Here is a 24,706-nt window from a genome sequence, read left to right on the forward strand (position 1 = left end):
GCTAGTCTTAGATTCAGGATGGACTACTACAACTGACTCTCTAGACTATTGGTTGAGGAGGGAGTCCGCACTACGTCAACTCAAGACATCAAGGAAAACCCTAGGCTCACAAAGCTCTTGAGGGACTTTTCGCACGATACAATGAGTTTGACGTGTCATATTGTCAGAGCTACCAAGCTACTGGCAATGAGGAGGGATCATGGACATGCAATAGATACATATAAGTCTTCACCCAGTACTGTCCCATAAGATCATGATGATTAGGGTGGTGATCCTACTGGTGATCCTTCAGATACAAAATCTTCACCCAAACATACTACCCCATCAGATCATAATCAAGGTGTCAATGATCCTTCTGGTAGTACTCCACCTCCTTATCATTCACCTCATGATCACCCACTATTACCTCATGTTTCTGATCCTTAGAGAGAAGATAAGGCACCTTATCCTCCCCCTCATAGTTTAACTATTGAGGCAATTGACCATCCATCGTCTTCTGCTACAGAACATATTGTCACTACTATTATTGTATCGTTTTCTGCTACACTAGACGAGGCTGCTACTACTAGTGTTGTATCAAATATTTCACTTGATCATGCAATTATTTGACTTTTTTGTGTGTTTGTGTGTGTGTGCGTCTCTCTCTCTCTCTCTCTCTCTTTATATATATATATATATATATATATATATATATATATATATATATATATATATATATATATATATATAGGGTGCATACTTTTGTTCATGTTGATGTACTTGTACTTAATTTATATATTGGCATTGATGTGTATATTGTTAGGTCATGTTAGATATGTTCATGTAATTTGCTTGTAGAGAGATGTGTATGTGATATCATTTATTTCATGTGAGATTTATATTTGAGGATGTTTGTAGTGATGATGTTATATTATAATGCTTGTGTTTTGTTAGATGTGATCATGATGATGATGCCCTATTAGATTATTAGATTTGTGTGCTAGCTAATGATGTTTATATGTGCTAGAGGTGTATATAATTAGATGATGTTAGTGAATTTGAATGTGTATTTTAGATGATGTTTATGTTTGTTAGATGGTTATCATCATCATGATGTTTAATTTAATGAAATGATATTTCTTATAGATTATGTATTGGTGAACTTATATCAAAATTTTATATATGAAATTACATGAAAAATTACATACTTTAAAAAAAAAGCAAAGATATTTTTATAAATTACAAAGTTAATATGGTTGAAATATAACTGTAAAATTACCATAAATATTTTTATATTTCTTAGATAGTTCATACATATTCATTCTAACCTAATTAGTAAAATAATACAATACTCACAAGGAAAAAATAATTAAAGGTAAAATAATTTAGTTAGTTACTAATAAGATGAAAATTCATAACTCATTCAATTTTTAATATAAAATATTAATAATAATAAATTATTCCAAAATAGAATTTAAACAATAAAAAATTTCACATGGTCTATATACAGAGATAGAAAAACACTATAGGTCCATCTTAATCACAAATTTATGAAGCACTAAAAGAGATTAAATCTTTTGACATGTACAATTTTTTTAAGTTTTTCATTCTAAAAAGCGATTTTCATATAATGTGATTTGATCCCTCTTGGCTCTTGGTAAATCAGTTATTAAGATGGATCTATACCAGTTTATAAAATTCCATCTATTGTTAAATTTTAAAAACGTAAGTAAAAAAATTGTTATAATTAATTTACATTTAATATAACTTAAAAAGTTCTATTTTAATAAAATTTAATTTATCACTAAAGTTATGAGAGTTTCAAGAAATTTAAATTTAATATTTATAGCAACTCTTGTCAATTTAAATTACAAAGTTCTCTCTGTAAAGACGAGGAAGAAATGTAAAATAAGCCTTGTGAATTTACTTATAGTTGGGGAATTGCCCTATTGGAAGTTCTCCCTTAAAGAGGCAAGTCAAACCTTTTTTCTAGTAATAAAGATATAACATTTTGGTGCTAATTTGATTTTTTATTTTCTATTGTGGTTTAAATTTATTATTTTTTAATAATAAATATGACTTAAATATTACAAAAATCATACTTTACTTGATTAACTTTTTGACAAATAATATATTTGATTATTTCTTAATGAAGAACTCAAGAAATATTTTTTTTTCCACATACTTATCATGAGATAGCTAAAATTCATGTTCTCACATTTCTCCTAGCTAATACATCATGTTTACAATGATAAAGACATGTATACTTTATATAATTTATTTATACATAAAAATATATATTTAATTTACATAATCTAAATATGAAAGAAAAATGCATAACCAAGTCTACTAGAAATTCATACAAATGCCTCTTAATCACCATCACACTATTTATCATTTAATTCTTAGCCATAAAATATTTATTAATTCAACTTTTATTTATAATTTTCATTGAAAAGAAAAGTCAAGATCTTCCATTATCCATGAAGAAACAATTAAAACCTCTCATGCATCAATGTAAGCCCATGTGTTTATCTTATATATGGTCCATAAAAAGACCTAATCAAAATTTTATACATGCACATAATACCTCCTTTTAGTTTACATAATGTTGCAAGAACTGGAATTTAAATATAGTAAACACAAGTTTACCTCTCATATCAAGAATTTTATCTTACATATTAATACACAATTTTTTCATTGTTAAAGTCCTAATAGATTTATTACTACATGATTTGTATTGATTTTGATATAGACCTGAAGAAAAAACATGTGAAATGATTAATAAACCAATAAGTACCTAACATCTAATTATACATTCATTCTATTTAATTCCTTCATCTCAAGCATTTTATGTCAAGTAGGGAAAAATCAACTTATTTTATTGAAATCATGGAGTGCTCTTGTAAATATTTCTAGAATAAATCTTCAATGTTATGTTTCCAAATTCCATATTTTCACATTTTTAGGATATTCTTCTCATTTTCCTATTTGAGAATGATTGTCACCTTGAATCCTTATTATCATAGTTATTGTACACCATGTTTTAAACTTTTACATTTATGGAGATATGTTGCATAGTGAAAATAAGGGAGGTTATTTTACTATATTGAAAAACTTTGATGATGGTTGTAGTGGGCCTTTTAGTACACATATATAACACTAATATGATTTTTCTTCTCCATTTTCAACTATCACTTTGTGAGTTATTTTAGATTTATACTCACAATGTCATTTGAGAAATGAGATAATGAGTATATTTGGATTGATATCTTAAAAAAATATAGATATAAATAAGCATTCTTAATGGAATTCTCACCTTTAGGATTCAAAATGGACTTTTACATTATCTAGAGTAGAAAATGTTTTATATTAGAAATATATGTTTGGGATCACACAAGTATGACAAAAGACTACAAAATTGATAACTGATGCTTAGAATTACAATCATTGATCCATCATGATGTCTATCCAAAGCCTATAGAAAAGGTCTACTGTAAATCATAATTAAACAAATTAACCAAATATGTTAAAATTTTAATTCTTAAATTATAAATTACACAATTGGACATACTTAGTTTTAAGTGTAAAAATGTTTCCATTGGGAAAAACATGTAAAAACATTTGTGAATCTTACCAGTGATATACAATGCCAAAAATACAAATAATAACCAATATAAGTAGCGAAATAAAGGAAACTAAAACATACCAAAATTAATATAAATGATGAAATAACACAAGTACATATCACTCTTCATTGTCATCACCTCGATTATATTCCTTGCTTGGCATGATAACACTGTTTTTATCAAAAATATGTTTTGATCCAGGGTTGTGTCTTAATATGAACTACTAATTCGTATCCAACACATATGGGTAAAAAAACAATTGGTTGTAATGTTTGGGAAAAACATAAGGCTCCCTATCTTCACGCCACATCTTGCTAGAGTTGATAGATATAAGATCATTATTGTGATCTTCCTGTACATTATTTCGATCAAAGGTGTCCCACCACTTGTACCTAAAAATGACACAATGGAACAAATAAACGTTCACTTCAATGATCTCTTATATCTTTTCGATGTAACCTAATGTCCCATGTATTAGGTTTTGATCGTGATGGCTAGCATGACTAGATTGATCAGACTCCACTTCCACTCCACAGTCTTTTGTCATGCATCCATCATCAACACCTTCCATGAGAAAATGATTTCCATATTCTCACGTAGATGGGAACAAATGCACCTACAAAAAATTGAAAAAATCACAGTGTCATGTGTCTGATAACCCAAAAATAAATAGCCCCAAGGGTTAGCTCAATCGGTCAAGTCAGGGCCTCGCCATGGGAGGTCATAGGGTCAAAACCCGAAAGCTCTTGGGGTTAGGTCTGTTGTGACCGAGGGGTGGACCCCCTTCGGGTGGGGTCCACCCAGATTTATCGAACCTGGAGTAGCGGATCAACTGACCAGGGTCCGTGAACCAGCTGGAAAAAAAAAAAAAAAGATAACCCAAAAATAATTAAAATATAAAATATAGATGTTATAATTCAAAGGTGCATTATGAAGTTAAAAATGTAGAAAAAGAGATTTTTATCAAGTTGCTATACCCAATACCTATGTTTAGCACATCCTCCTCAACACGCGGGTAATGAACATAGCGTTGTATTTCTCTCTGACTTGATCAACAACCCAACTGTTAGGGCATGTCATTGGCATATTTTCTTTTAAATGATCGGGATAAGGCATACTTCTACCATTCAATTGCCTAAATCTTTCCTGTCACTGTCCCATTTCCTCCTCTTCTGTTCATACAATGTGATTCATGGTTGTGTCACTTCCGAATTGTAAAGAATGAATTTTTGTATGGCTTCAATTTCAAAATTCGCTAATGAAATAAAACCAACATATATAGTACTTATGAAATTAATATATATTCCATTAATTATGAAGTTCAGTGTGAATAGTTATTATGTAGAAATTTGACAAATGATAAGTCACTTACTCTTTATGCGCCTTTTTCCATTCGTTTGGAGAAACTCCCCTTCTTTTTTGTTTTCATCGCTTTCATCAAATCACTGCACTTGGTGTGTTGCTGATATACTTGATGTACTCACTGGCATAATAGAAAGACTCATAGAATATGTATGTCTCTACCATAGACCCCTCAGGGTTTTCCCTTTTTTGAACAAAACTTTTCAATTTCTTCATGTACGTCTCTAAGAAGAACATCCAACTACAAGAAACCACCCCAAATATTTCAAACTCATCTACTAGGTGAATTAGAAGATGAACCTGTAAGTCCATGAAACTCATCAGAAGTTCCTTCTCAAACATGCAAACAATCTCAACTATCTCTTGACATCACTGTGGAATGCTAGCCATATGAATCTCCTTTGATGTGATCCAACGTACAAATGCAGATAATTTAGATATGGAACGTCTCAGGTCTTAAGAGAATTCATGGTTCACACACCCATGCACGAGCAAAGGATAATGACATTGCAAAGTAAACACATACAAAAAATAATTATATTTTATCCCATTGCATAAAAATAATAAAATCATGTTTTTGACATATGTACTCTTATAAGGTTCAAATGATCATGCGATTTCAACCCCGACAAATGGTCTTCCATAGTGAAGAAACATTGTAGTGAATACCCATATAAAGAAGGAACCCTCACACCCATTATAACTTCCTTTTTAGAAGAAATTGTTTTTCTTTAAAATCCATGGGACATCACCTTCCTTGAAAGACCAAGATGGACTAGCCTCTCCTCTAATTTCTTATTATTTTTAGTTTTTGAAGAAATAAGATATCTCCTAACAACCAATGTGTCATTTTATTTTGATGATATGTACCTCCATAAAGAACATGAAACATTTTTAAATATATGCATGGGATCTAGTAAGTTGGCAATATTAAGATGCTCCCAATATGGGATCTCATAAAAGACATATTTCCTTTTCATCCCAATGGGAAATTTATCAACAAAGGTGTTGAAGAATTCTAGGTCATCGAACATAGGCTCCTCATTTGAATCAAACATTTTTGTAATCTCCTTCTTCTTCTCTCTCGTATATTCTCTAAGCCATTCAAATGGTGTCATTATTGTAGGCCTTTGGGTTCTTTGTGGTTTACCATTGAAAGCAGATTTTGCTCTTCCGTAAGGGTGTTCTTCTAGGAGGAATACCGTGGAGCAGTCATATATTGACTTTCATGGGTGCTTGGACCACCTAGCCTTAAAATAACGTCCAAAAAATTTACATCCATGATACCCTTTTGTTATAAGACCTTCTAAAATTATTGTATAATAGAAGAAATGTTAGCAATCATGAACATTAGAACAATTGCAAAAAAATAAATTAATATGAAACAAAACAATATTGTTACGTATATAAACAAATCAATAAACATGTAATTTACCAAAGAAAAATCCTAATACTGGATAATCATATATGGTGTAAGCACATATGTCGTACAACGTAAAACTCCTCTCTATTGCGATGGGTCTTGATACATTGTATACATGCATCCCTTCCCATAATTCTGTTAATTCATCTACTAATGGTTGTAAGCAGACATCCATATTCTTCACTTGTCTTATACCAGGGACTATGAGAGCCAACATAAGATGTTCATTCTTCATAGACAATCATGGGGGGATATTGTTATTGATCACTATTACATGCCAAACATAATAGTTGGTGTTTTCAAGGGAATATGGGTTAATGCCATCCATGGCTATGCTGAGTCATATACTTTGTACTTCATACTTGAATATTTTGGGCCATGTATCCTCTATATGCCTCGTTTCTATTGAATATGTTTGGATTCACATAACTCCCAACTCACTTTTGTGTGAGGAATTCCATCCCTGTAACATAGCTATTTCTTTACAACAAAAGAGCCTTTGAATCCTTGGGATTATAGACATGTGTCTCCATATCTTATGAGGAGGATCATGTGATTTACCCTTATCTTTTTATTTATGGTACTTGCCATGCCCACATTTCAATCATATATATTTGTTTGTAATCTCTCTTCTATATCAAATATAATAATTCAGACATGCATGATATGATATGTACTCAACATCCAACTTTTTCAACAACTCCTTTGTGCCTTTGCAACCACTGGGAAAGACATTATCACAAAGAAGAACCTTATCTTTGAATAACTTGTAGTTGGTGGGCAATACAAATGTAAAATGCCAATATTTAATGTTCATAAAATCAATCATTTTTAATGTTGATTGTGTGATAATATTTGATCTAAAAATATAAGGGACTTAATCATGGTTAATTACCTCAATATTGTAAAGGAACAAGAGTTGAACATGCCAAAATTTACTTTCAAGTTATATAGTAACATCATTGTCTCATCCAGCTGGGTAGACTTTGTCTGGCCACTAAGTCCAAAGAGATGAGTGGTGGAAGAATATTTTAGGATTTTTAATAAGGTATCAGTGATACGAGCATCATCCCTTAGCTCATCATTTTGGAATGCATCTAAAAAAAATTCCTCCATGGCAGTTGTTAGGACCTGGATCTACCTCAGGCTGAAGGAAGGCAAGTCTAGGGTAACATCAAACCACGCTTAACCTAGTAGCTAGCCCTACCAGGTCGGGAGAGGGCTCTCTCCTTGTCAATATCAATTAGAATATTGGAAAATAGGGCTTGAGATGACTGAAATGAATGCTGATTTTAGGCTAGGAATATTAGGTCAAAGGATTTTGTTTGATTTTGATGGTTGGTTGCTGGATGAAATGAAGAAGGTAGCTTGGGTCTGGGAAATCAATTCAGATTTGCAGGATGTTCTATGGGGCGAGGTAGGTAGGTGTTTTGGCACTTTGAATTGAGTGTGATGGTAAGTCTAAGACCAGTGAGGAGTTGAGGAGGGCATGCAAAGTTCATGAGTCCTCTTCAAACAATAGAAAACATTAAAAATTAAATGTGTTCCCAAGGCAGAGCACTGAATATCAATGGATTCCACCTATCTATCTTGATTCATTTAGTTATGAAGAAAGAAATAGATGTTGGCACATATAACACATAAGAGAAAATAAATAACAAAGGAAGAAACAATGCCAAGACACATTACCACAAGAATCCCACAAAATGCTACAAAACCCTAGTTCATTTCCTTGCCAAAATGCAAAAGTGATTTACAATGAAGCTCAAAGCATCCACAAGAGTCTAACCCTTACAAATGACTAAGAAAGTAAATAATATAGGTATCAAACCACCTATGCTAGCCATCAGGGTCGAATCCATGAGTCAAGGAGTTGTTTCAACAACATCTAAACTAGAAACTAGAAAATAGGTAGTGGAACAGCTTGCCTCTAAAACTATGGAAACTGATTCATTCAACCTCAAACTACCTCTAACTGATGTATCTACCCCCTCAAGTAATTTTTCATAAAATTTACATCATATTACATCATTTACCATCAAACATTTACCAAGGAGAAGAGAAAAAGTCAACTGATAGTCAAACTGGGCGAAATTATGAGTTTTAGGCAAAATTGGGAAAAATTTGCCTAATGCACAATGCCCTAAGCCTGATGCATAGTGCCGCTTCAAGGCTGATTTTGGAGGCCTTCTGCTTCACCAAATCACGCCCAAGATAACTTGTTGGAAAGATCTACTTGTCTAGTTTTTGGAACACTATGAATTTTCTAATTTGGAGTTGATTTGTCCCTTCAAAAATCTTTTCTCCCAAGACTGGTTCCTGTGGGTCCAAAAAGTGGCAGAGAAGGAAATGTTTAGGTGTTTTTTGCCCTTTAGGTGACCAAGATCTCATCCAAATTTTATAAATATTTCTGGCTTTCATTGTTTTTTCATGAGGAATTCAAAACTCCAAGCCATTTAGCAAAATACTTAGCCAAATCAATGCGCAGCGCCAGCTGAAATTTCCTGTGTTGCAAACTTTGATGCGCAGCGTCATTGATTTGATGCACAGTGCCCTTTTGTAGACCATTTTTGGAGGCCTTCATAGTGTCCAAATTGGGTGTAGAATATATCTTTGGAAATCTTATTGAGTCTACTTTCCAAAACATCTTGAATTTCTCAATTGGAATTCATTTGCCCTGTCAAAAGTCAAATCTCCCAAGACTAGTTAAAATGTGCAAAATGAGGCTGCCTAAATGCAGAATGTTGTTGCAGTCAACGTTTGAAGGTCTTACACAACTCCAACTTGAAATCATGATAGCTCATTAGAAATTTCTTTGTGTCTAGCTATCATTTCACTCATCAAGCAAGTCATTTGGCCAACCAAGCTAGGTGAAATCTTGATTTTCAGAAGGTCACTCCAGAGGTGTAGCAATTCTCCTAAGGCAACTATATTTTTGAAATTTCTATAAAAACATGACACATGTGTAAAAATTGAAGGATTTTTTTCTTCCTTGGCCTATTATGGACAAAAACCTCTCTCACTTTTGTCAAATTCATCTTCTATTTCTTAGAAACATCATTTGAGTAGAACCTACACCGATGTGTGGAACAGGAGATTTGTAGAAATGAGGGGAAATGAATGGGATAAGGGGCTTCTAAATTCTTGAGAAAATTTTGGGAAGTAGGGAGGGATGTTAGGAAGCAAAGAAAAGTGTAATTTCAAATATTGAGTTAGGGGAAGGGGTCCAAATGGGAAAAACGCAAGCTTAGCCTAGAAAATTGTCAAATTGTAGAAAGAAACTAGGGTTTGTGGGAAAATGAAGAATTTGAAGGATATCAGTGATGGGAAGTGTTTAATAAGGTTCATTAAGGATAGGGGAAGGTGTATGAGCATCAGGATGTAAGATTTGTTGATGATTTGACCATCCAAGAGAAATTACCTTCAAAACCCTAGGAGAGGGAATTGAGCCTTACCCAAGTACAACTCAAGCATGAACAAGGTGTAAAAATGACCCATTGGAACCTGAAATGATGATGACAACTCTCCAATTAATGGTACACTCAGCTGAATGGTGACATGGACCGACATTTGGACAATTTTGAAAGAAGTGAAAACAAATCCTAAACCTAATACCTAATGACCAAATTTTACTTGAAGACTCACTGAAATGACAAAATTTGACCTTGACACCCTGAGACCACTTTGTAAGAGCGTGTTTAATCACTGGTGGAAGGCTTCAAAGACTGAAACTAACATTGGCTCCAATGGGGATGGTATCTCCTTGGAGGTGCCAAGAACCACAAATCTTTGGGAAAGCAGACCAGTGCCTTATCCATTAGGCATGGAGTCAAAAACTCAAACTAAAATGCATGACTGAAAACTGACAACTTGACGACACAAACTAACTTGAAACTGACTCAATACTAAAACACAACTGACAAACTGGAAAATATGCTCAAAATGGAGCTTATTCAATAAAACCTACTCTAGCTATTCCATTCATCACCTGATCAAGTGAAATGAAACAACCAATGCAACCAAGTAAGCATTCTGGCTGCTATTTGCATTCTCCACAAGTGCTTGCTTATGAACAACAAGAGAGAACTACTGAAAGGAAACTCCCATGAAAACTTGTAAATAGATCCATTGAATAATATGGATTCTCTATCTGACTCCAAAAACACTACATAAGGATCTTGAAATTCATGCACACTGGGACTTAGCTCATCCAATGGATTACTTTTCTTCTCCTCGTACCATGAATGAAAACTTTCATCTAAGCACTGTGATGAGACTTGTTGAAACTGACAAAGAAACTGGCTGCCAGATCAAGTTTGTATCAACACTTGTTTTAATCTCACAGTTAGCTAGTGGAGAAGAACTTTTACTATAGACATCATCCAACACATCAGCTATTGGATCGTGAAAAACTTGAAAAGGCTGTTGCAACCCATTTTCTATTAGTTCTAATGAGATTGCATGATTTTCTACAGGCTGCTCATTTGAAGATATACTATGCAATTTTCCCTTCAAAAAATGAAATGATTTAAACCAAAATTGTACGGAATCATCTTGCATCATTTGATCATATGGTCCAGCTTCCAAATCTTCATTTGCAACTTGAAAATCAATGGCATTCGAGGGCTGCAAATCTAGATATGAGAAGTCTTGCACAAGGATTTTATTTCCCTCAAGATGGTCCAAATCAAGACTTGTCTACAATTGATTTCTGATTTCATGAAAGTTGTCTCTGATGAACTGAAACGAAGAAAAATAAAAAGGCAAAGATCCTTCACTTACTTCAAAATTTGTTGCACTTTCCCTCTCACTTCCATAGCTGATATGCATCGGTTGATCACTGTATTCGAGCTGCTGAAAGTGAAGTTCCTCCTCCCACAAACTAGCTGTTGATTTGTCTGCAATATTAGCTTCTATTTGGAGAACATAATCATCATCATACTGATCAAACTGAGGCAAATCATCAGTATAAAACACATCATCAAGCATACATGTCAAATCAACAGATCGTTTTCTCCAAAATGATCTATAAAACAATCATTATCATATCTATGACAACTGGGATAAGAAAGGAAATGTTTTGGATCAGCCACTTGCTATTCTTCAATCAACGAGCCATGGTCTTGAACATCATACTCATTCCTTGTGGTGATCTTTTGCATCATCTCTTCCACTGCACTTACCAGAATGTCTAGCTTTACCTCTAAATATGTCGATTCCTCTAGATCTATGTTCTTCATCTCTTCTTCCTTCGGCTTTGCCCTTCTGATCAGCAAATTAGCATCTACATCTACTATACTATTTTACATCTCTTCAAGTGTTGCAAGGTTCCTTTCTCTCAGCTGATATTCCATTTCCAGATCAAAGGCATCCGGGTAGTGCAAGAGAGCAGATCCAGGAGGAGGTCTTATATTAACCAGCATCGAAAAAAAAACTTGGTTAAACCTAGCAGAAAACTATTGTACTGTCTCCCCTGGAAATATTTTTAGTTGGTTATACTCTTCTATAATCAAGAAAGGGTTTTGTCTAACCACCCACTTGTCGAGGAAAACTTTGATGAACTGCTGGAAATCTGAGATGCTCGCATCAGGCAGGGTTTTAAACCAACTCTTAACTTTGCCTTGCAAAGAAAGAGAAAAAAGCCTAATACTGACATCTTCTTCATCAACTTCAAAAAGGTCAATAAAGGAATCAAAATTCAGTACATGTCTCTCAGCAGTGATGTTGTCACATTCACCATCAAAACTTAGTAGATATAGGTAATGGTTTTTATCGAAAGCATGGATATAGGAGGTAAAATCAAATGCTCGTATTGATCTGGAATTTTACAAGGTATAGGAATATGTACAAAAGGTGTAGAATTAGTCTTTGTCTCTTGAGGCTCATCAGTTTGAATATGATCATCATAAAATTCAGAAGAAGGGTCTTGATCAAGATCAAAGGCATTCGCATATTTTGTATCCACAATCTTCAAAGGGAAAGAATCAAATGCAGATCTAGGATCTTTCCTCGAATACAATATACTTTGTAAAGCCTTCTTGACATTCTTGGGAAAAAGAGAAGAAATAATTATAACAAAGAACATAATGTCTTGGATGAAATTCCAACTTGAATACCTGATATTTCCATATTGTCCTTTCATGTTTCTACAGGTCAGGTTCATCCCCCAGTGGAGTCCTTGGATCTGATCTCGAAACTGATTTGGAATCGCCAGGTGACTGATTTCAGCCTTCCGGTGTCTGATCATTTTCCACCATCAACAATCAGATCTGAACTTGATACATTTTGTTGAGGAACATAAAACTACATTCCCCAATATGGTCTCCACTATGTTAGGACTTGGATCTGCCTTAGGTTGAAGGAAGGCAAGCCTAGGGTAACATCAAACCACGCTTAACCTCGTAGCTAGCCCTACCATGTCGGGAGAGGGCTCTCTCCTTGTCAATCTCAATTAGAATATTGGTAACTAGGGCTTGCGATGACTGAAATGAATGCTGATTTTAGGCTAGGTATATTATTTTAGGTCAGAGGATTTTGTTTGATTTTGATGGTTGGTTGCTGGATCAAATGAAGAAGGTAGCTTGGGTCCAGGAAATCAACTCATATTTGCAAGATGTTCTATGCAGTGAGGTAGGTAGGTGTTTTGGTACTTTGAATTGAGTGTGATGGTAAGTCTAAGACCAGTAAGGAGTTGAGGAGGGCATGCAAAGTTCATGAGTCCTCTTCAAACAGCAGAAAACATTAAAAACTAAATGTGTTCCCAAGGCAGAGCACTGAATATCAATGGATTCCACCTATCTATCTTGATTCATTTAGTTATGAAGAAAGAAATAGATGTTGGCACATGTAACACATAAGAGAAATTAAATAACAAAGGAATAAACAATGCTAAGACACATTACCACAAGAATCCCATAAAATGCTGCAAAACCCTGGTTCATTTCCCTGCCAAACTGCAGAAGTGATTTACAATGAAGCTCAAAGCATCCATAAGATTCCAACCCTTACAAATGACTAAGTACATAATATAGGCATCATACCACCTATTCTAACCATCAAGGGTCGAATCTATGAGTCAAGGAGTTGTTTCAATAACATCTAAACTAGGAACTAGAAAATAGGCAGTGGAACAACTTGCCTCTAAAACTATGGAAACTGATTCATTCAACCTCAAACTATCTCTAAATGATGTATCTACCCCCTCAAGTCATTTTTCATCAAATTTACATCATATTACATCATTTATCATCAAAAATTTACCAAGGAGAAGAGAAAAAGTCAACTGATAGTTAAACTAGGTGAAATTATGAGTTTTAGGCAAAATTGGCAAAAATTTGCCTGATGCACAGTGCCCTGAGCCTGATGCGTAGTGCCGCTTCAAGGCTGATTTTGGAGGCCTTCCACTTCACCAAATCAGGCTCAAGATAGCTTGTTGGAAAGACATGTCTGTCTAGTTTTTGGAACACTTTGAATTTTCTAATTTGGATTTGATTTTCCCCTTCACAAATCAATTCTCCCAATACTGGTTCCCGTGGGTCCAAAAAGTGGTAGAGTGAGCATTTTTTTAGGTGTTTTTTGCCCTTTAGGTGACCCAGATCTCATCCAATTTTTGTGAAAATTTTTGGGTTTCATTGGTTTTTCATGAGGAATCCAAAATTGCAAGCCATTTAGCAAAATACTGAGCCAACTCAATGCGCAACGCCGGTAGCACTGCTCATCAGTTGAAATTTCCTGTGTTGCAAAATTTGATGCGCAGCGCCACTGATTTGATGCACAACACCCTTTTGTAGACCGATTTTGGAGGCCTTCCTAGTGTCCAAATTGGGTGAAGGATATTGCGTTGAAAATATTATTGAGTCTACTTTCCAAAACATCTTGAATTTCTCAATTTGGAGTTCATTTGCCCTGTCAAAAGTCCAATCTCCCAAGACTGGTCAAAATGTGCAAAATGAGGTTGCCTAAATGAAGAATGCTATTGCACTCAACTTTTAAAGGTCTTCCTCAACTCCAAATTGAGCTCCTAATGGATCATTGGAAATATATTTGTGTCTAGTTATCATTTCACTCATCAAGCAAGTCATTTGGCCAACCAAGCTAGGCGAAATCTTGATTTTCCCAAGGTCACTCCAAAGGTGCAGCAATTCTCCTGAGGCAACTGTATTTTTGAGATTTCTCTAAAACCATGAGACCTATGTAAAACAAGAAGGAATTTTTTCTTCTTTGGCCTATTATAGATAGAAACCTCTCTCACTTTTGTCAAATTCATCTTCTATTTCTCAGAAACATCATTTGAGTAAAACCTATCCCGATGTGTGGAACACGGGATTTGTAGAAATGAAGGGAAATGAATGGGATAAGGGGCTTCTAAATTCTTGAGGAAATCTTGGGAAGTAGGGATGGATGTTAGGAAGCAAGGGAAAGTGTAATTTCAAAGATTGAGTGAGGGGAAGGGGTCCAAATGGGAAAAACACAGGCTTAGCCTAGAAAATTGTTAAATTGTAGCAAGAAACTGGGGTTTGAGGGAAAATGAGGAATTTGAGCAATATCAGTGATGCGAAGTGTTTAATAATGTACATTAAGGATAGGGGAAGGTGTATGAGAATCAGAATGCAAGCTTTTTTGATGATTTGACCATCCAAGAGAAATTACCTTCAAAACCCTAGGAGAGGGAAATGAGCCTTACCCAAGTACAACTCAAGCATGAACAAGGTGTAAAAATGACCCATTGGAACTTGAAATGATGATGAAAACTCTCCACATGATGGTACACTCAATTGAATGGTGACATGGACTGAAATTTGGACAATTTTGAAAGAAATGAAAACATATCCTAAACCTAATGCTTAATGACCAAATTTTACTTGAAGACTCACTAAAATGACAAAAATTGACCTTGACACCCTAAGACCACTTTGTAAGAGCATCTTTGATCACTGGTGGAAGGCTTCAAAGACTGACACTAATAATAGTCATATCACGTAAGTAATCATCCATACCTATAATCTCTATTTAATTGGCTCCATTTCCAACTTGTGATGAAGAACTACTATCGCTATAGTCAATCTTAATTGGTGAATTTGGACGTTGTGGGAATTGAATCAGTGGTTGATTCAACCATTCTTTGTATGCTTCCTCTCTGATTTCTTTTCTCTTAATGCAGCCTTCTCTCGATTTGACATTGTAGTGTGGTGTTCTGGATGATGGTAGTTGGGTCGCTCATCATCACTACAATCCTAATTTCAAAAAATATTGAACATTAATACATCAATTATATTAGTAAGCACAATCCAATTGGTTTGTTGAAATTACATTATACCAAACAATTATTACCATCATTGACCCAAGAGTGTAGCTAGAACATGCCATGTTTCAATTGACAGGTTGAAGCGACTATCTATTTTCATTTACCAACTGCTTATGGTATTCTGCTCCTGATAAGAGGTTCCATAATTTTTCAAATGGGGGAATATTTTCTGCATCTAAACTTGATTATGAATCAAGATCCTGCAAATTTGGATACATTTGTATTCAAATTGACATGGGTAAAAAAAATTCAATTAGATAATCGAAATATAAATAAAATATGAACTTGTTGGAGATGGAAAGGGAGAACTCCGCGAAGGCCTTTGAGCAACATGGAATGAGATGGAGTCTGAAGAATTGACCATTTGAGATTATGATATTTTCTCTCTACATTTGAGAAAAATCAACAATAAAATTTTGTGTACATACCTCAAATCAATTTCTAGAACCATATAACCACAATTTGAATTTCAATATAGTTTTCAAACCATTTTTCAAGAATAAGGGGACTTTAAGGAAAACATGTATACTATGAATTACTGTAACTCATGTGGATGCATTCTAAACTCATGTGGTTCTCTTGTAAACTTCAATGCACCGATGTGTTCAATAATATCAACACCAATGTGTTAACACAATAATTGCACCAATTTCCAGGGTTTCTAAATTAAAAAGGAAATTCTATCATATCAATGCTCTTCTAACACTAATCACACCGATGCATTTCTATAAAAACTATTATGGTGCATTAAATTAGTAATCGTACCAGTTTTTGGGATTTGAAAAATAAAAAAGGAATTATATCGTATCGGTGCTCTCATAAAACTCATCGCATCAATGTGTTTCACCAATAACTACACCGGGGTATTAAAATTAATAATCACACCAGTTTCCAATGTTTCAGAAATAAGAAAAGAATTCTATCATATCAGTTTGTTATGAAAATTTAGGGCACCACTAAGTCATCTTAATTGGTGCACATTACAAAAGAATGCACCGGTGCATTTTCCTCTAAAATGCACCAACATTTGAAGAAAAAAAACCAAAAATTTTGAAAAATGAACGATAACTGGTTTTTCGAAATCTAATTTCATAAAGACTTTTAATTAGTAAGAAGTTATTCACCATTTCATTCTTTTTCCCAAAATTTCAAGAGAGAGATTTGCAAGAGAGACAAACTGGGAGCATTGTGGAGCAACAAATACTTTGGTGTTCAACATACTATTCAAAAGATCATAGGTGGAAAGGTGTGGTTCACTCAAAACATGTATTGTGAATTTTTTAAATTTTACTGTTGATTTTACTAATATTTTTTTTTACAATTTTTGTTAGATTTAATTAAAAGAGAGTTTTGTAAGAGAGACATACTAGGAGCACTGTGGAGTAAAAAATACTTTGGAACAACAGATCAACTATTCAGAAGATAAAAATTTGGAAGTTATGGTGATCCACTCAAACCCCAACATAGTAAAATTTTTAGATTTTACAGTTGATTTTACAAAAATCAAATTTTACAATTTCTCTTAGATTTAATTAAAATTCACAAAATAATAAAAACCCTAAATAGTAAAAATTTTACTATTGATTTTACTAATAATTTTATTTTTACAATATTTGTTCTTATTTAAATTTAATTCAAATTAAAAAAAAAAAAACAAACAAAAAAATTCAATACTTACCTTAAACCCTTGTTTATTCTTGCTTATGGGACTACAAATTTCACCTTAGGGTTTAACTCCCTCTACCACTTCACAATTAGGGCTTTTCATTCTAGGATTTTTAGATTTAAGCATTTTGTGTATTACTATATATAAGACATTTCACAAGTCAAAATGGGGACCAGTTTTTGAATGGGATCCAAACACTATCGACCTTGTCTGTCTTTAAAAAAAAGGACTCCCTGCTATGTTTTAAAAAATGAACTAGCATTTCATGTTTAATATAATGCACAATGATGTTTATAACAAATAACACTGTTAAGTCAAAAATGCATACACGCACACACACACACACACACATATATTTTCATTTAAAAAAAATAATTTTCACAGTCGATGCTCGATAATTAAATGCCTGGTGCATTTATTAAAGTATAATACATTAGTGCCCCATATTTTATATAACACACCGGAACGCCTATGACAAATAGCACAATTAAGTCAACAAATATGTGTTTATTTTCATGTTTTCATTTTTCACTGTGATAGTGGTGCTTTTATTGTTACATATTGCACTGACATAATTTAAAGTGTTTAAAAAGACAATTTTCATTGTTGGTGCTTAATAATTAAACATCTGGTGTGTTAACCGAATTAAACGCATTGGTGCGTTTTGTTCACATAAGTGCACTAGTTGCGAGAGCTATTTTTGGTTGAAAATTATGTGATTTATTTATAAAATATATTTAATTTCTTTTGTATTTAATGGTACATGTTTTATATTCATAAAAAAACATTTGAGAAGTTTTTAAGTAGCGAAAACGTTGATCAACACAATGATAACACATCCAAAAAAGCAAAAAAGGAAAGTTATTTGTAAATTATTTACAAAATTAATATGTTTGAACTATATGTAAGTTTAACTAATATGTATTGGTTAGTGTGTGTCATGCAGAGCTACAAAATGAGGAAGCTCGGTAAGATTGTTTCTGATCTAAGTTCAAAAAAACATAAAAGCCCGATGGAAAAATTGTTGAAGGATGAATCAGGTGAATGGAAAAATACTATTCAATATGAGTTTTTTTTTGTGTTCATTAATAATATACTTAAGAATATTAGATAACATCTTTCAAAGAATCTATTAAGTCACATATGTTTAATGTTCTACAGGAACCAACAACAAAGGAAAAGAATGTCGTTCTAAGAAATTTCATTTATAGAACATGTAAATAACAATGAATTGGTCCATAACTCATCTAGAGTGGTGTTGGAGGTTAATGAAAGGGGGTAATAATTACATAACTATGAGGGATATAGTGGAACAAATGTCTACATGTACTTTCACTTATAATACAAAAATCAATCCAATGATTCCAAGAACCAAGTTATATTAAAAATACGGAAAGTGTTTCCATAGAAATGGTCAATGAGACCTATCATACTTGCAATAGAAAAAACATACAACAAAAAAACAAAAAACATTCAAAAAATAATATTCCTAATAAAATAAATTTCTACCATTATATGTATATATTACTACCAAGCAGCCATTTATTAATATCAATTTTTTTATATTTAGTTTTCATATAGTATAAAAATAGTTTATTACTTTTGTAGGAAGATTATGAAAATCCCAAAGTATCAACAAGATGATATCTGAAACATGCGAGTGGGAATGTCCAAAAAAATGTACAAGGATATGGTCAAAGAAATGGAAATAATTGCATCACAGGAGGAGCCATCTCAACAACAACGTGCTTTAAATGCATGTAACCATATATTTTTTGTATTAGGTACATATAAACAAATAATTCAGCATTAAATATTATTTTCAAGTATTTCCTTGCAGAAAATAAAACAAAATGGAATCCATTCAACACATAAGACATGACAACAAGGAAGAAAAGGGATGATATCAACTTTTGTGAGTAATCGTTAATATTTCCTTATAATAACTTAAGATTTCATATTTTATATATTTTAAGTTGTTTTACAACAACCATCCTTGGATATCTTCAAATAGGTGTTAGCATATAATCAATATCCATCGGAAGAATTGATTGACATTGGGTTAAATATGGATTGTGAGTATATGTTTTCATATGAAAAAATAATTGTGGATTTTGTAAGTGTCTATGCTTTTTTATTTCTCTGAGCTTATAATTAATAGAATAAAAAAAACCTTTATATTAAATCTATGATTTATTATGGGGAATAAAGCTTGCAGGAAACAATGTATGAAACTATGCCAACAAAAGAGTTGTTGCAATAAGGCATGAGACTTGGTTTTGAAACCATGTGTATAGTTCATGAGTCACTTCTTGCGATGGTTCATTTCTATTCAATTTTCATTGATGTATATTATTTATTTCAATTTTCATTATTCTCACCAATGTAGATACACTAATTACACTTTATTGTTATGTTTGCAGATGGAATAATAAGAAGACAAAAACAATCGATGCAATCAATAAAACATCTATCCAAATAACACAAATCATGGAAGTAGCTCGAGCAATACCGATAGTAGTTCCAATGAAGAATGATGATCTATTTGGATATCAATGCGAGTAGCTATATTTTTTGAAATAATTGTCTACAAATAAGAATTTTTTTTTAATGTAATGGACATATTGTCCCAATTGAAAGACGAGGGGTTACAAATAACTATCCCATTTTGTATGACAAATAAACTCTTATTCATATATAATAAAATAAATTTTAATTTATTCTATTGTGTTGTGTAATATCACTTTGAAATGCTACACCACTGATTAAATATATGGAAGATTAAACATTATAATGAAGAGATGTGAAATTTAATGATATAACAAATTAATCCAAACATAATATACAAATGCACTAATAAAAAATTAATTTATATGAATATTGTTGTAGGATATATGTCGATTCTTTGATGAATAATGGATTTAAAAAATCACAATAATTGCATTGTCAAAGGTCGATGTTTCTAAAAAAGAGAAAATGGATATCAAGACATTGTATACTAATGCACACCGTTCAAAATACAAAATTTTCAGCAACAATATTTATAATAATAATAAAATGTTATTGTCTTTAAAAAATGGTATAATAATAAAAATTATCGGTACATCTATAAAAAAATATGCATGTGTGCTATACTATGTAAAAGCACCAGTGGGGCAAGAAATTTTTTTCACGACTTAGTTCCTTTCTTCAACATTACAACACCAGGGCATTCAGAGACAAATGAGTACCAGGGTTTTATACTCTTGAAGCACCGACATTGTTTACATTTAATGCCTTGATGCATTGTAATTCTTAAAGCACTAGTGCTTTCATAGCACCATTGCCCCACTGCTCCAAAATATTTTTTTGCACCCTTGGTGGTTTAATCAAACTGAAAACACTGGTTCTTTTATATTAGTAGCGCATTGGTGAATTTCTACAATAATAAGCATTGATGCTTTAAGTTTAATAAAAGTATTGGGTCTGCAAATATTTTTCCTGCACTGGTGTGGTTCTTGAAAAGTACTTCCTAGGGAATTTGTTTAATATATAAGCATCAGGAGGTATACTTTTTAGGCATCGGTGTTGTTTTCATTCAATGCCCTAGTGATTTTATTTAAATTTACAGCACCGATGCTTTTATAGTTTTAGCACACCAGTGCTTTTCTTCCATTAAGCGCATTGTAAAATAACATCCGCTGAAACCTTTGGCCACCCATATTTTTTTATATTTGATGAATTTATATTACTAGCTTCGCTAAAACATCTGCTACCACAAACATATGTTGTAGTGGAGGTTTTATTTACATCTTTGGCCAATTTTATAACACTAAAAACCTCTATTATAACCTCCGCTAGAAGGTATTTTCCTTGTAGTGATATAATTTAGAATGTATGAGTTATAGAATACCATTGTACCTGATTTTGCTAGAAAATAATGTCTTGTTTGATTTCTTTCCACTTACACATCCTAGACATTCTCCATGATGATTAACTTGGACCTCAACCATTCTAGAAACCATCTTCCTTACTTTAGGCAGGGATTCTATTGTAGCGGCTACAACCACGCTCCAAAATTTTTCCTTAGCCTGTTTTGGAGCCTACCTACCAACCTTACAAAACACTTTGTCTTGCTTCGTCAAGTACTCAAGCTTTAGTTTTTTCCTCGCACAAAGGTAGCCTGTCGATCAGAGTTGATCCATTCTCCTCACAGGCTACTCACCTAGACTTGGTCACATTTAGGTTGAGAAGATTCCCCTTGAAAATTGCACATTTTTTGGAGAGCAATCAACCTTCCCTCCAGGAATTGTACAATCCTCTCTAACAACCTGCTGGGCTCCAGGATTGCACAATCCTGCCATCCAACCCTCCCAGTAGGATTTGCGCAAATTTTTGTAGCAACAGGTTGTTCAACCCAAGCTTTGTGCAAATGTGGGCAACAGTCAACTGCTTTTCCCAGAAATTGCACATATCTCCTGGGCAGCCAGCCCAGCTCCCAACTAGAAATGTACATTTTTCTCCAGCAGTTGACCAGTCTCTTGAATGTGCAGCTAAGTTGACCGGTTCCCTCCAAGACTAAGTGAAACAGACTTGCATGCATGGGCTGCTTCTCCCAAGGCAGCATGCAAATGCCTCCCTTGTTCAGGGATCTATGTTTAGCAATTGGAGGTTACATGCAAGGAGTGTTGGGTGTGGAGCCTGATTATCTTCTTTATTCAGAGGTATCACTGCATTGGACCCCAGTTCGTAATGTGGTGGCAATTTCACCGGTAATATTTGCACTGCAAGGAGGGGTCCAGCAGGGCGGTGCCGTCGAAGATAAAAATAGATCTAAAATTACCTTGTAAAATGTTGTAATTTCGTAGTCAATCTGGGTTTCTCATTAGGCAGAGATCTGACGGTAGATGTTATGTTTAATTTAGGGTTTTTTTACCTAGAAGGCAACCCCTCACTATATATGAGGGAATTGTATTACGTCTATGTAGATATGTATTCTAAGTGAGAAAGAGAGAGGAGATTGTGTGAGAGCGAAGAGGGAATTGCAATGGATCTGTTGTAGTTTCTATCTCTTCATTTTTTTGGATAATATAAAAGGAATGACTGGTTGTTTCTACATAGACGTAGCCCAAATTGGGTGAACCACGTATATCTGTGTCTCTCTTGTTTTATGTGTTTTCTGTGTTTATATTTCTACAATATATTTTATGTATTCCATTGCTCTGTAATATATAATTTTCTAACAACTCGTGTCAGAGCCGAAGGTCTATTTAGCTGATAAACTCACAAGAGAGAATGGTTCTTCGTTCAAGTGGGAGCAATGGCAGAAGATGGTAGGTTTAGGGTCGAAAAATTTAATGACAAAAACTACTAGCTATGGAAGATGCAGATGGAAGTTTATTTGTACCAGAAAGATATGTAACAACCATTGAGTGGAAAGGCAAAGAAGTCGACGACTATGATAGACACAGAATGGGATATTCTCGACAGAAAGACACTTGGAACAATACAGTTGTGCCTAGTGGCGTCGGTAACATTTAATATTTCAAAGGAAATGACAACAGAGGGTTTAATGAAGGCATTGGCCAAACTATATGACAATTTCTCGGTGTGAAATAAGGTATTTCTTATGAAGCATTTATTTAGTATGAAGATGTCAGAAGGTGGATCTGTTACTGACCATTTAAATGAATTTAATACAGTTACTAGTTAGTTAAGTGTTGTAGGGGTAACTTTTGATGATGAATTTAGGGCTCTGTTATTTCTATGCTCATTTCCAGAAAGTTGGAATGGTTTAGTTATGGCCATTAGTAACTCTGTCTCTACATCTAGTACTTAAAGTTTGACATTGTTTTTGGTGCAATCCTTATCGAGGAAATGTGATGGAAAAGCTCTGGTGAGACATCAGGTAATGCTTTGACTATAGAGAATAGGGGAAGAAAAATGGAAAGAAAAAAAGCCCATGATATTGTAGTAAGTCAAGGAAAGGTAGATCAAAGTCTAGATCGGGGATAGTTTGTTGGAAATGTTGGAAGAAAGGACACCTGAAGAAATACTGCAAGTCTCGGAAGGGAAAAGAAGGAGACACGCAACAAGAAAAAAATCATGAAGCAAATGTGACAGGTGATGTGTTGCAATATTCTTTGATTCTTTCATTAGAAAATATTATTGATGCATGGGCGGTAGATTCAAGGGCCTCATTCCATGCCACACCTAATAGGAAATATTCTCATGATTATGTTCAAGGAGATTTTGAACAGGTTTGATTGGGTGATGATGAACCCTATAAAATCATTGGAATGGGTATGGTTTTCATAAAATAGTAGAATGGAAAGCAATGGCTATTGAAGGAGGTAAGGCATGTTCCAGATTTGAATAAAAATCTAAGTTCAATAGGGAATTTGGGAGGTAAAGGTTTTGTAACAACTTTTACAGATAAAACTTGGAAGGTCACTAAAGGAGCCCTGGTAATATAAAAAGGAGAAAAGATTGGTACATTGTATTTATGCAATAGTATTTCTAATTCTGTTAATTCTTTAACCTCTATAGGAGAAGATAAGGCATTATGGCATCATATGCTTGGGCACATGAGTGAGAAGGGGATGCATATTCTTCACTCAAGAAATTTGTTACTAGGTTCGAAGCATGTTGATTTAAAATTCTGTGAGAATTGTGTTTATTGAAAACAAAAGAGACTTAGATTCCTTAGAGTTGGGAAAGAAAAGAAGAGCGAAAAATTAGGGCTTGTGCATACAAATGTATGGGGACCTACTCAGGTATCATCTCTTGGTGGCTCTCATTATTATGTTACTTTTATTGATGACGCAACCAGAAAAACCTGGATTTATTGTATTCGAAATAAATCTGATGTATTTGATACTTTGAAGAAATGAAAAGATTTGATTGAAAATGAGACAGGAAGAAGGATAAAGTGTCTCAGATCAGACAATGGAGGTGCATATTGCTGCAAAGAGTTTGATAGGTACTGTTCAGAGAACGGAATTCACAGAGAGAAGACCATTCGAGGAACACCACAAGAAAATGGTGTATCATAAAGGATGAACAAGACAATCATGGAGTGTGCAAGGGGATGAGCCTCAGTATTGCAACAAGAATGCTACAACTCCGAAGGCTACCGACTGTAATTATCAACTTGGGGTTTGTACAAACTCAAGAGGTATCGGCACTATATGTGCAGCACACAATGTGTCCTTCCTTAACCTATTGAAAGAAAGAAAGTACAAGGAAAGAGACTGAAATCAAATGCTAAAACACACCATTTTCTAACTAACTGCTAAGAGGATTTGCTTCAAAATAATGCTAAGTTAAAATGTATGCAATCTTACTTTCCTAAGCATGTAGAT

General features: G+C 33.7%; 1 protein-coding gene across 1 annotated transcript in view; it reads left to right on the forward strand.

The window, feature by feature from the left end:
* The window catches only part of LOC149142077 (uncharacterized), a 122,542-nt gene that overhangs the window by 60,133 nt on the left and 37,703 nt on the right, over nt 1-24,706 (forward strand). The window lies entirely within an intron of this gene.

Source organism: Pinus tabuliformis, chromosome X (assembly GCF_031772625.1).
Source record: "Pinus tabuliformis cultivar Carrire ecotype Pingquan chromosome X, CPIR1, whole genome shotgun sequence".
NCBI classification, from domain to species: Eukaryota; Viridiplantae; Streptophyta; class Pinopsida; order Pinales; family Pinaceae; genus Pinus; species Pinus tabuliformis.